Source organism: Phascolarctos cinereus, unplaced genomic scaffold (assembly GCF_003287225.1).
Source record: "Phascolarctos cinereus isolate Bilbo 61053 unplaced genomic scaffold, phaCin_HiC Scaffold_4;HRSCAF=312, whole genome shotgun sequence".
Taxonomy (NCBI): Eukaryota; Metazoa; Chordata; class Mammalia; order Diprotodontia; family Phascolarctidae; genus Phascolarctos; species Phascolarctos cinereus.
This window is the reverse complement of record NW_027555847.1, coordinates 451,100,427-451,114,507: the sequence shown is the minus strand read 5'-3', so window position 1 is coordinate 451,114,507 and position 14,081 is coordinate 451,100,427. Positions and strand designations below refer to the sequence as shown.

The following is a 14,081-nucleotide window of genomic DNA, read 5'->3' as shown; positions in this document are numbered from 1 at the left end:
ATTGAATGATGTCCATGATTTTTAAAAGTTCATAGCTTATGGATCCTGCCAAATTTTTTTCCATAAGAACTAATTCATTATTGAGTATACTCTTGTCTCTAGTTAAGAAGGTAGTGGGAATATACTTGGCTCTGCATCATCAGATGTGTTACTGTTCCTGCTCTGATCTGATAACCCAGGGTGTTCATGGGTAGGTGTTTAGGTGGAATTGGATTGATATTGAATGGAAAAGGCACCACAAGGGGAGGATGGCAAGGACCAAGGTCTTCAGATCTCCATGAGTGGGATTACAGTACTGGGAGTCTGCAGGATATAGAGGCAAACAGATGATGAGGTCTGGGGAACACGAAGAGGCAGAGAAAGGACAGATGGTAAGATCTACTGTCCTTCCTTAGGGATACAGTTATTAATTCTCATCTTTTCTAAGACATGGCATCAGTCAAGCAACCCTGATGGATAGATTTTGGGTGACCCCCATCAGGGGATGGATTGACAGAGAAATGCTAGGGGTCAAAGCATCTCCAATGATTATGGGTCTTCTTGCACTCTAGACTGACTAGGGTGGGGGAGTTTTAAAGGGATTAAGAGGATAAAAAGGGAAGAAGGGTATCCCGTGTGGCAAGGTCCTCTCTTCCTTTGCCACTCTGACTCTGCTGCCTTCTCACCTTAGAATATCTCCCTATCATGCTGGTCCCCTTCTCCTACTGGCAAATTCCTTCTAGAGCCTCCATTTTGGGGAGGAGCTCAGGCTGCCCATGTTTCATTCCCCACCTGTCTATGCCTCTGATTCTATGACCTTTGCCACCATGATGCCATGGGGTACCTTCTTACTTCCCCCCCTTTTTGGCTTTCTTTTTTATGTGTTGTCTTACTCCATTAAAATGTGAACCCCTTAAGGGCAGAGACTGTATTTCTTTTTGTTTATATTTGTATCCTCAGCCTGTAGCACAATGCCTGGTACATGGTAAATGCTTAATAAAAGTTTGCTGTCTTGACATTCCTTGCCTTAATTCTAATTATCTTTCACATAGCTCTAGGAGTTATCTTTCTCAAAGTACATTAACATTATGTTACTCTTCTTGTCAAGAGTCTTTGAGACCTTCCAATTTCATATATAATATTACCATTGTACCCAGTAGACTTTAAGGTCCTCTATTTCCTAAACTCAGACTATTTACACTCAGACCCAAATCAAGGGAATCTACCAATTTTTCTCCCATAAGGCTTACTTGCTTCCTGGATGTAATCTTGTCCTTGATGTAGAAGAGGGCAGGAATATCCCATTTGATTTGTTGCTGTTCCCGTGGGTAGGATTGTAGGGAACCCAGATGCAAAAGTTAGAAGGATTCTGGGGTAAGGATGCAAGAAAACCCCTCCATGCTTTTGCTCTTGGCTCTTTGTTTTCTCATTAAGCAAATTCACTACTCTCACACTTGTGTCTTTGGCCAAAGAAGAGTAATTCCCCCCACTGGCTGGCAGCAGATGTCTCTCATTTACTCATCTTGGAGGAAGACTATAAAACAGTGTAGCCAAATTTCTGTCAGGCCACCTCAGATGGGAGCAAGAATGGCCAAAGAGAGAATATTACATGAGAATGATTCCTTAAATTTGTTATACATCACATTCCCACAAAAGGAGGCTATAAGTCATTGGGAGAAGACAATAATCAATCTATCCTCCTTGCAATACATTTATAAAGGTGCTTCCCAATAGCAACTCTCCTTTTCCCATTCTCTTGTCTGGTAACAGCTTGGTATAGTGGTGAGAGTGTTGGGCTTGAAAGAAAGCTTGCAAATCCTGCCTCTGGCACTTACCAGCTGTGTGAACCTAGGCAAGTCATTTAACTTTTGGGTTATTGAGGCAACTCCTTAGATGGAAGGCAGTTTGGAAGGAGTGCTGAATTTAGAGTCAAAGCACCTGGGTTCAAATTTTGTTCTGCCTCTATGGATGACTTTGAGCAAGTCATTTAATCTCTTTTTGCTTCCATTTTCTCAAATGTAAAATGAAGGGGTGGGAGTCAATCTCCTCCAAGGTCCCTTGGAACCCTTTGTCTTGCTCTATTAAGTCATAAGAAAGTAGGCTGTAAATGGCCTTTCTTGCCTCACACCTCATGGATCCTTGTATTTGAATTCTCTTTCAAGTAGGGCAGGGTGAAGTCATGATGTCAGAGATTTAGAGACAGAAGTGACAGATTTCAATATCTATGAAGTTAAACAAATGAACAAACTACAATTTAGAAACTATGGTAGAAAATGGAGATGATGATGATGATGAGTCTCTCAGACACTAAGTAGGAGAGATTACTATAAAGGAAAAGTACAGTAGGTCAAAACATGCTCATAGTGGCATGTAGAACAGGGAATTAATTGAGATCGGAGGGAAGAAGAGGATGCTTTGAAGCAAAACAACACAGGAAAAGGGGAGTGGAAAGTGCCACGTGTAGAAAAGCCCTGAAAATGATATTAGGTGAGAGGTGTTGTGTGTGTGTGTGTGTGTTGTGTGTGTGTGTGTGTGTGTGAGAGAGAGAGAGAGAGAGAGAGAGAGAGAGAGAGAGAGAGAGAGAGAGAGAGAGAAACAGAGCCAGAGCCAGAGAGACAGAGAGAGAATTATTTCTGCTGCTCAGAAGAGCTGCACACAAACTATTCATTTCATTGCTGATCAATATGGTCTCTGCAACATGTACATAATTTCCCTCCCACCATACAATGTAATTATTAATGCTTCTGTCATGCATGTAACTAACAAATAAATAAACAGGACTACAATTATTTGTAACTTCATCTCTGAAAATCAAGATTTAAAGTCTAAACACTATGTACCAGTATTGCAGACATTTAAGCCCAACAAAAGCTATAAAAAAGAGCCAAAAGAATGCTCAAGCCCAGTAAATTACTGTTTTGCTTTTATCTATTAATCTTTCATGAAAGAACCCCCCTTATCCAAATGTTTGAGAACTGTAGAACTGCATTTTACAAAATAATTTATAGAAATGTCAAATTGTGTTTTTATGAATTAACTCCCAAGTATCAAAGAGACAGAGGAGCTGAATTGAAAGATGTCAACCTCCCTAATGCTCCATTGGATTTTAATATAGACTGGTTTTTTTCCTTCAAGGAAGTAAAGCTATTATGTTCGATTTTCACCTGTAAAGGAGAATGTACTTGTATAAACTTGAAATACAAACAAACATATGTTAAGTGAGAAAATACCATAGTTCATTGTCTCTAATTAAACTGGATGAATGAACCAAATTCCAGCTTTCGTTTAAAAGCAACACACAACTAATGTAATTCTGATCTTCACTGATAATAATATATAGCAAATAAGCCTTTCTTCTAAGGTTCTCCAAGACTCTACTGGAACCATTTCTGTATGTATATCAGGTACAATCTTAATAACATAATTTCATTGCACTGTGACCTTACTCTGGTCACTAATAAATTTTCTTGTTCTTTCAATAGATTCACAATAAACTGGTTGTTAATTATTAATGATCTCTACAACATTTTGAGGAAAATCAAGGAATGAATCTCTTTTCAAATCTCTTAGTTCAGCTATTCTCAGTATTTATTTAAAAATCATACATTTCCTATGTGTTTTTTCCCATAGTTCCTCAGTTGATTCTCTTTGCGATCTGTGTCCATGTGGGTTTCCAGGTTTGAGCTGCTGAATGAAGTCATGGGAACCAGAAGATTTAGGAGCTACAAGTCTAGGGAGACATACAGACCCATTCAGATGGCTCCAAACACCAACTTTTTCATACATCTATCAGCAGCTACAGAAAGAACTACTACTGTTTGGCAACACCTGTGGACTTAAATTTTCCAGTTTTAGCTTTTGAGTAGCTTGCAAATGAGTAGCAAGAAGCCCTTTCATATCACAATGAAAAGATATTAAAATGGTCCAAAAACATGGGTTTGTGTCTTTGCTAGGCTCTGCCATGTGTAAGCTGTGTATTCTTGGGCAAATTGTTTAATCTTCTTGAGCTCCAGCTTCCTCATCTGAAAAATTGTTGGGATATTAGTTCAATCTAACTCATAGGATTGCTGTAAGGAAAACATGAGATTGTGCACATCACATTTATAACTGTAAAACTCTAGAGATATAAATCCTATGTGCTACTTATTGCCTTTAGGATAAAGTGCAAGATTTTCTATTTGGAGTTTAAAACCTTGAACAATCTGTGTCTGGTCTATATTCCTAGGAAGATTCCACCTTAATCCCTCTCATGTATGCTATACCCCACCTAGGCTGTAGCTTCCTGTATGTTATACTTCACCTCCCACCTCTGTGTCTCTGCACAGGCCTTGCACCACTTCTAGTCTGTCTTTCCTCCTCACCTCAGCCACTGGGAACATCTATATTCCTTCAAGGGCCGACTTCCACTGCCAATCCCCTTCAAGAAGCTTTCCTGATTTCTGCATTCTTGGTGCACCTGCCAAATTGTTTTCTGCATGTGTTACATGTGTAAATGCATATGTGTGTGTGTGTGTGTGTGTATACACACACACACACATATATATATACATATATATGTAGATATATATAAATTTATACACATAAATATGTGTAAATGACATATGCATGTATACACATATATAACATTATAAATGCACCAACATATACATGTACATGTAAGAGTAGGGTTGAAATCACCTTATCATATTTAACCCTGATATATTTATAAGGTGATAACACTTCTTAATGGTTCAGTAGCTATGAATAAGGCCTGAGCAATTGCCTAAGTATAACAAGAAGTTTGGAGTCAAGAAACCTGGTAATGCCCTGTAGGTCTTGCATAAAACAAGGAGGGTAGTTGCAATCAAAGATTCAAGCATCTGCCAACATAAAGGAGAATTTAGCAAATGTTGAAACAGGAGAGAATATTCCAGCCAACCCCCTGAGAAGGAACTCTTTGGTGGTGGAGGGAGAGATTGTCTTGGTCTTCTCTGCCCCATCTTGGGCAGAGGGGTACTTTTTTAAAGGTCCAGAGGATTTGGGATTTTTCTCTTCCCATTGATATCCTAGCAATATCCTCAGAACAGCTGATAGTATTATCTGCATTTAGAGCCAAGGAAAGACTGGATGAGATAAAGAAGCAAGATTCAAGGCTCTACATAGAGCCCAGCACAGGGGTGGGGAACCTGCAGCCTGGCCTAGCATATTACCTTCAGTATACCTGTGGAGATCTTGAGGACCCTAGCAAAAGGATTTACAGGAGTTATGAATTGCTCTCCACACTCCTTACCCTGACTTTTCCACATTGAGTCCACTTTCCCTTGGATTCTGTATATATTATGGGAGACTTTGAGGGAAGAGATGTTTTCTATCAACAGTACCAATTATACCATGTTAGTAAATATTCTATTCTAAAAGCTAAAAGTCTCACTGACTAATTGCTATCAACTGATAATCATGGGGGGAAGCACACATGAGGCATATGAAAGACAACCTTCAATTCTTTAGGGTTTTCTCTAGAGTCTGAGTGGATAATCAACCAAGGACTGTGGATTTTGTTTGCCAGTACTGGTTGGGGTTGAGAGAACAAGTTCAGAGATTACATATGTTATACAAACATATATACACACATACATATTTATATAGACACATATGCACATATATGTGCACACATGATGATAATATTTATATAACCTCTACCATTTGGCAAGCACTGTGGCACTTTTAAAATACTATCTCATTTGATTCCCATGACAACCACGGGAGGTAGGTGCTATTATTACCCTCATTTTACAGATGAAGAAACTGAGGCAAAAAGAGGCTAAACTTGCCCAGGGTCATACAACCAGAGAGTGTCTGAGGCTGGATTTGAACTCCATTTTTCCTAATTTCAAGCATGGGGTTTAGCCCACTATGCCACCTAGCTACCCCATACACACACACACACACACACACACACACACACACACACACACACATCTACATATAGAAACATATAGAACACACAAGCAAATAACACATGAATGTGTATATACATATATATCATATATCATATATACTTTATGTACTTATCTCTGAATGTGTTTTATTCCAACCATTAGCTTCTTAAGGTTAGGGAATGTTTCACTTTTATCTCCAGTGCCTAACTTATTGCCTGCAACGTAGGTGCTCAATTGACACTTGATGATTGATTGATTGATTGACATTTCAATGGAAACTACTCTATATTTAAAATAGTGCCTAGGGGACAGCTAGGTGGCACAGTGGATAGAGCACTGGCCCTGGATTCAGGAGGACCTGAGTGCAAATCCAACCTCAGACACATAGCACATACTAGCTGTGTGACCCTGGGCAAGTCACTTAACTCCATTGCCTAACCCCACCCAAAAAATGGTACCTGGTCTGTTTAATGAACCTTTTTTAATTAGATAAAGTGATTTTTAAAAAATAAATAATGGGAAACAAGGTAATGAAAGTGAAGAATTCTTTGTATTTGATGTAATTTTTCATGTTTCCTCTTCCGAGGCAAATAAAGCATGAACAAAAGAGACTAAAATAAACACTAAAACTGGAGCTAATAAATGGAAAACATCTTTTAAAATGGTATTTCCTAACCCTTTAATTTTGATTCATTTTTCCAAAACACGAAGTCCAACTATGAGACTTTCCACAGCTAATGATTTATGGGGACATTTTTTTCTACAAAATACTTCTGAAAAAACCCCAACAACAACCTTCTACCCACACATGTATATGAGTATTATGCACATACACACACATATATATTTATAACTCAAGCTTGCAAAAAGGTTGTTTAGGAAGTTCCCATGCATATGTGTGTGTATTCTGTTCCAATAAAATACTCTTTTTGAGTCCCTCATGTTACTCTTCACATCCGAATAAAATATGTATTCTGCCAAATACCTTCATATTCCCCCTCTTCCAAAAGAATATATTTTGTGTTTCTGCCTCTTGCCACAAAAACCCATATTAGTAGCATCAACACTCTCCTAGAAATGCTAAAAGGTTTGTTTTCTTTTTTCCTTTTTAACATTTTAATTGATTATTTGTTTTTGAAATTCTTTTCTTCTTAAATTTTGAGTTCTGTCTTCTCTTCTTCCCTTGAATACCCTCCCATTCGCACTGAGAAGGCAAGCAATATGATATCAATTTTACATGTGAAATAATGCAAAACTAGCCATATTTCAAGAAAAAGTAAAAAAAAAAGATAATGAAAAAATTATACTTAAATTTTCACTTAGAATTCATCAGTTTTCTCTCTGGAGTTGGATAGCATTTTTTTCATTGTGAATCCTTAGAGTTGTCTTGGATCATTGTATTGATGAAAGTAGCTAAATCTTTCACAATTGATCATCATTATGATGTTCCTGTTACTACGCACAATGATCTACTGGTTCTCTTACTTCACTTCGCATCAATTCATATAGTTCTTGATGTGTTTTTCTGAAACCACCCACCATGTCATTTCTTACAGCATAATAATACTGTAGATCACCAAAATTTGAATTCTTTCTTTTTGGCTACTTGAAATGTTTTATTTTTGAGCTGGAAGCTCTAGAACTTGGCTATACTATTCCTGGGAGTTTTCATTTGGGGATCCCTTTCAGAAGGTAATCAGTGAATTCTTTTAATTTCTATTCTAACTTCTGAATCTAAGATATCAGGGCAGTTGTCCTGGATAATTTCTTGAAGTATGAGATCTAGGCTTTTTCTTTGATCATGGCTTTTAGATAGTTCAATAATTTTAAAATTATCTCTCCTCAATCTATTTTCCAGGTCAGTTGTTTTTCCAATGTGATACTTCATATTTTCTTGTTTTTCATTCTTTTGACTTCATTTTATTGTTTCTCACTGTCTCATGCAGGTATTAGATTCTACTTGCCCAATTCTAATTTTTAAGGAATTATTTTCTTTTGTGAGATTTTGTATCTCTTTTTCCATTTGGCCAATTCTGCTTTTTAAGGAATTCTTCTTTTCAATGGATTTTTGTGTCTTTTACCATTTGGCCTAGTTTGTCTTTTAAGGTGTTGTTTTCTTCAGTATTTTTTGCGCCTCTTTTACTAAGTTCTGGTTCCAAGAAGCTGTAACTTGTATAGCAGCCACACCCTGATAAAACTGTCTCAGCAGACAAGCCAAACTTGGTTGAGAGTAATTGACAGGCCTTAAACCCATTGGTGAGTTAAGGGGATGTTTACCTTAAGTATGTGAAGACTTCTCCCAGTGGAATAGATAGATGAGAACAATTTTTTCCAGTGACCATAAAGGTGATAAATCAGGTACTATGGAGTGCTTAGAGCTTGGTTAGACATCAGACACCAAAGTTATCCACGTATCCCAGACCATCACCAGTCATCTTGACTTTTGTCCTGCCACTGGATTTAATGACTCTGGAAGGAAGAGTCAGACTTCTGACTTTGCATAATTTTGCCTCACTTAAATCAAATTCATAACCTGTGATGTCACTGGAACTCTTTGAAAATGAAAGACAAATGATTCTCTTATAATTTTCTTGCATCACTTTCATTCCTTCCCTCCCTTCACCCCTTATCTCTTTCTTAAACTTTTCCAGAAATTCTTACTGGGTTTGGGTCCAATTAGCATTTTTCTTTGAGGCTTTTTTGGTAGATGTTTTTCACATTATTGTTTTCTTCTGGGTTTATGTATTAGTCTTCTTTGCCAGCATAGTAGCTTTTTTATGGTCTAATTCTTTTCTTGTTGTTTGCTCATTTTCATAACCTGTTTCTTGGGTTTGAACTTTATGCTAAAGTTGGATTTTGCTCATCTTGGGGTGGGGAGGCATTGTCCCAAACTTCAGTCTTTGTGTGTGTGTGTGTGTGTGTGTGTGTGTGTGTGTGTGGCTATTTTCAGAGCTACTTCTGAGGTTTGGGAAGGTCCATAAGTTTTTGGTGCTTCCAAGGTGGTATTATTCTGGGAGAGGTATAAACATTGCTCTTCTGGTCTGTGATCTGGTCTTTACCCAGGAAGGGGCACTGGTCATAAGTCCTAGCACTCTCTTTACTTCAGAACTGCCACTTTGTGACCTCCTCTCTGCTCTGGAACTGCAACCCGGAACTAAACATGAGAGAGTTGCCAATTAGTGCCAGCTATAGTGCCAGCAAAGGGTCCCCTATAATTTCTTTCTGATTGGTTGTCTGACCCTTTTAACATCTCTGGGCTGACAGCTCCTGAAGATGCTCCTGCTGCTCCTGTTGTGACCACTGTTGCTACCTCATCTGGAGTGTGGGCTCCAGACAGGGCTCCACCCTGGCATCACTGACCTTTCCTTCTGACCTCTTAAGTGCTCTTATGTTGGAAAAATGTCTTACCCCAACCTTTCATTGGCTCTGCCACTCCAAAATTTGATTTGAGATGTTATTTTACAGTTATTTGGAGGGGGATATTGGAAGAGTTTGGTTGAGGGGCTTCCCTAAGCTGCTATCTTGTCTCCATTGTCATATGGTTTTCCTTAGGTAGCTTCAAAACCCCAGGAGAATCAATATTGCATATGGCCCAAAGAGTAATGGAAAGATACCAATGTCTACTGGTATTCTATGTTGCTGATGGTGACTCATGCGCAAAAAGTGTAGTTGTAGCCTTTGAAAACTCAGTGTCATCTCCATTTCATGAAGAGAAACTGAGTTCCATAGGCAGGGCTTTATAATGGAGGGAGAAAAAGTGCCACAGTACTTTTTCTATATTCCAAAAGCTTCATAAGAGCATTTTAATGCTATGTCTATTGATTATAGAACTTTCCAGCTTTGGCTTCTCTGTGTCATTTCAGGTAAAAATGTAGGGATTGGAGGTTCATCCTAATAGTGGGGTTGACATTCAATCAACAAGTCCCTTCTCTAGCAGGTGTTTGAATGCTTTCCTCTAAACATTTAGATGCCAAGAGTATTGGAGCCAAATAGAAAAAAACCTCTTGGCTGGAAACATTTCAAATGAGCTGTAGTGACTTGTGGTTTAGACTAAATAGTTTTCATTAGTAAGCTTGAGTTAATCCTGTTGGAAATACCACTGAAAATGTTCTCATGAAAAAGCCACAGCAAGATGAGAAGCTCTGAAATCCCAAAACATTAAGCAAAGTCTGTTCCATTGAATTGATTAACTAGGCTCAGTTCATTTGGAATTTGGATTTGTATTGCTTCATACAATAGATACATTCCTGCAAAAGTTGTGCATAATTTGAATCATTATATACTAAGGAAACTCACTATTTAAAGGCAGCCTGCAGTGAATAATTTTGAAGAGTCCTTTTATATGCATATATAATCATCCCCTAAATTATTCATTTCGTGTATTTCTATGAAGGGACCATTAATCTTTTCCTCTAGAAGGAATGCCATGTTCCTTCCTTCCTTTTTTTTTCTTTTGTAGAAAGCAATTTGAATAAACTCACCTGGAATCACAGAAGGAATCTGGTGGATTGAGAAATAATTGGGGGCAGACAGGTGAACAGAATCTTCTCCTTTTCACCTCTAGCCTCAAGTTTCACAGGTAGGCAGAGCTGATGCAGACATGAAGCACTACGTCTAATTTCTGATAGATAGAGGCTGAAGATTGGAACAGATCGCTCTAGGACTACATGGAACTGAGGAGAGAGAACTGCTTGCAAGGTGAGAGAGGAGGTAGTTGCTCTCACCCTAGAGAAACTACTTATACATAAACCTGAGGCTGTGGGAACTTTAATTTGAAAGAAAGCATCAGATTCAGGCAACCAGTCTGAAGTTGCAATAAGAGTTGTAAACATCCTCTGATAAGTGAGAGACACTGTCAATGATTATCTCCTTTGGGCTACAATAGAGAGCTGATATCCTAAGAAAGCCCAGGAGGAGAATAGTAGGTATAGGGAAAAACAGAACGAGAACATTACCCTAAGAGATCATCCCCTACTTGATGGGGAATACAGAGAGCCAAAACCTTTCTAGTACTGCTGAGTGTTTGGCAGATGGGAAAATCTGTAGGATGTAAAATATTAGGAGGCAGAAAGAAGGAACAATAATTTACTGAAAATGACTGCCAGCTAGAGTTAACGGAAAAATCAATGCTGTGCAAAAGCTCTAGAGTAACGAGTTCTTGACCTTTTTGTGTGTGTGTCATGGAACACTATTGTACCTTCCATAGATTTTAAAAATCAAAGTTGGTTGGCAGGTTCCCTGTGTGTCCTCATTGGTCTTTTCAGACAACCTGCTATTTGTGCCTGCTGCAATTATTTTCTCACTTCTCAGTTGTCATCTTCAGACCTTGCTTCTTCTACTCCAATCTTCATGCCTGCCACCTCTCCATTGTAAAGTTCAACTCAACTCTGGGAATTGCTCCAGGCTCTGATAGGTAAGCTCTCAACTTACTTTGACAGAGTCCCAATTTTTACCTGACTCCCTGGACAGCAGCTCCAAATCATATCCCCCATTGCCTGCTTTCCATCTTACCTTAATGTGTTGTCTAGCCTTCTCGAATATAAGCTCTATGAGGGTAGAGGCTGTTTTGTTTGCTTGTGTTTATATCCTCAACACTTTTATTGCCTGTGTCCGGTTAAACAAAATTAGAATTGACCTATATTTTTAAAAAGTATGAAAATATGTGTAATGTATATATACTCATGAACCTCCCACTTCTGCAATAGTATTTTTAAGACAAAAAAAAAAGAAGAGAGTAAAATCAGCATAACTGATCAATATATAGAAAAGGTCAGAAAATATGTAATGTGCAGCACCTGTGGACACTCCCAGCTCTTAAAAGGGGTGGGTTGGGAGTGCCCTTTAAGATCTCTTCTTTGGAGCTACGCTTGTTCTTTGTAAATTTTCAACATTTCAACATTTGCTTTTTGTGGTTGTTATTTTTTGTTTACATTATTGTAGTCATTGTGTATATTGTTTTCTTGGCTTTACTTACTTTACATCAGTTCATAGATAGCTTTCTAGCTTTTCTGTGTATTCATCATTTTTTAGCATAGTAATACTCCATTGCATTCATGTATCACAATTTGTTTAGCCATTCCCAGGCAAAGGATATCCATTATGCTTCCAGTTCTTTGCTTTCACAAAAGTGAAACTAACCAACTAACATATCAACCATATCTGGCATCATATGCAAAATTCCATGTTGGCTTTACCCAAATATATGAGAGCTCTTCCTCTATATTTTTCCATGGGTGGTGTGTGGATAACACCTATCTCACAGAGTTGTTGTGAGAATCATATAAAAATATTTCAAATATTTTGTAAGCCTTAAAATGCTATATAAATAGTAGCTGTTATTATTTGAAGCTATTATTATCATTATTCTTGGGAAAACTTTAATTATTGGAAAATTTGTCATTTTATGATTAATCAATTAATAAATATTTATTAAGGCCTAAAATGGGCTAAGCACTGGGAATACAAAAAGAAGCAAAAGGTAATCCCTGTGTGTATATTATAACTTAATGAGGGTGTCGGCCTGGAAATGTTTATACATCACTGAAGCCAAACCTCAGCCCTTGGAGTCTTTTCTGAAGTAGCTGCTCTATATTCACTTTGTGGAGATTTGCTGTCTGTTTGGGGAGGAAATCTGGAAAGCCTGGAAATTTCTGACCGTCTCCATCATCTTTCCAGAATGCCCCTCCAACACTGGGGGACAACATGCATATAAATACAAAACAAGCTATATATGGAATAAATAGAAATAATTAAAAGAGGAGAGGCACTGAAATTAATAGGAATTAGTGAAGGCTTTCTGTAGGTGTCTCCAAATGACTACCTATATGCAAATGCCTTTTCAAATAGTTTTTGAAAAGGCAGGGGCTCAGCAATTAGCCAAATATCCTTCCCCTTGCCCTACCATGCAAATCCCCCCCCCCCCCGATCTTTTTTTTGTGTATTGTCTTCTCCAATTAGAAAGTAAGCTCCTGGACTTCAGGGACTGTCTTTCTCCTTGCTTGCATTTATATCCCCAATGTACATTGTGAATGCTTAATAAATGCTTATTTCCTTCATCACTTATCTTCCTTTCATGGATTGCATACTGGTTTCTCAACTGGTTACCAGATCTGGAGAAGGCCAGTGGCACACATGATATTTGAAATAAGGGTCAGACTCTGTGTGTGTGTGTGTGTGTGTGTGTGTGTGTATGCCTCTGTGTGTGTGTGTGTGTGTGTGTTTGGGGGTGGTGGAATGGTGACAGTGAATAAACAAGATGATTCAAGTTACTTGCCAAAATGAAAAGTTAATAGAGGATTTGCAGATGTAGCAGTATGACAAGTTTGATATGATGTGGAATGGAAATGTTGAAAGTTCATGGAGAATATATTTTCACTGCACTTCAGGTATGCAAAACTCAGTCATTTTATATTTATGTCAGGAATCAGTTTGAGTATTTGGTGTTTCTGAATAATGTAATAAATTTGTCAAAATATTACTCTTACACTTAAGTGCATATAACTTGCTCATCTTGTGTCCACACCAATCTGACCCTGATTCTGAATTGAACTGAAGGCTGCTATGCCCTCTGTGACTTGGACCTTACTCAGGGATACTTCTGTGGCCATTGAGGGCCAACCTTACCCCACTTAAACAGAAGAATTACATTCATCTTCCTTCTATCCTCCAATCTGCCCCCACCCCCAGCACCCATACAAGCCCCTCACACTAACTTCCAACAACTCCAGCAACCCTCCTTATGCTCAGAGCTTTGTACATCAGCTGATAGCAACCTGGGGATCCCTTCCTAATAGCTCGTAGCCTGGACCAATCTATCTGCAAGATCTTTCCTCAGTGACACAGAGCCCCTTCTACTTGATAATAGAGGACTTGAGATTCCACACTTAGAAGCCCCTTGTAGCACCCACCACACCTTGGAGAAGCACTGACTCCCCACAACACCCATGAAACAACTTCAAGCTTACCTAAGGCAAATTGGGCACCTGATACCCTTCCCCAGCAGTCACTTGGAAAACTGACCACAGGTCAACAGAAACCCCTGTTTAATAGTATGCCATGGATAAATTCTAAATTAATAGTAGAAACTGAATCAATGTTACTTGACTGGTTCAAAAACTTTTGCTATACTAACAGTTGGGCATAGCACCTGGGAATTAATCTTTAGGCCATGCTTTGAGAAACAGC

The 14,081-nt window shown here is 38.4% G+C and overlaps 1 long non-coding RNA gene across 1 annotated transcript in view; it reads left to right on the top strand.

Annotated features, from left to right (window-relative positions):
- Positions 1 to 3,912, top strand: part of LOC110200827 (uncharacterized) — a 54,616-nt gene extending 50,704 nt beyond the window's left edge. The window contains exon 2 of the long non-coding RNA XR_002322319.2: positions 3,610 to 3,912. This is a non-coding gene — a long non-coding RNA (uncharacterized LOC110200827). The remainder of the gene's footprint in view (positions 1 to 3,609) is intronic.
- Positions 3,913 to 14,081: the final 10,169 nt, after the last annotated feature.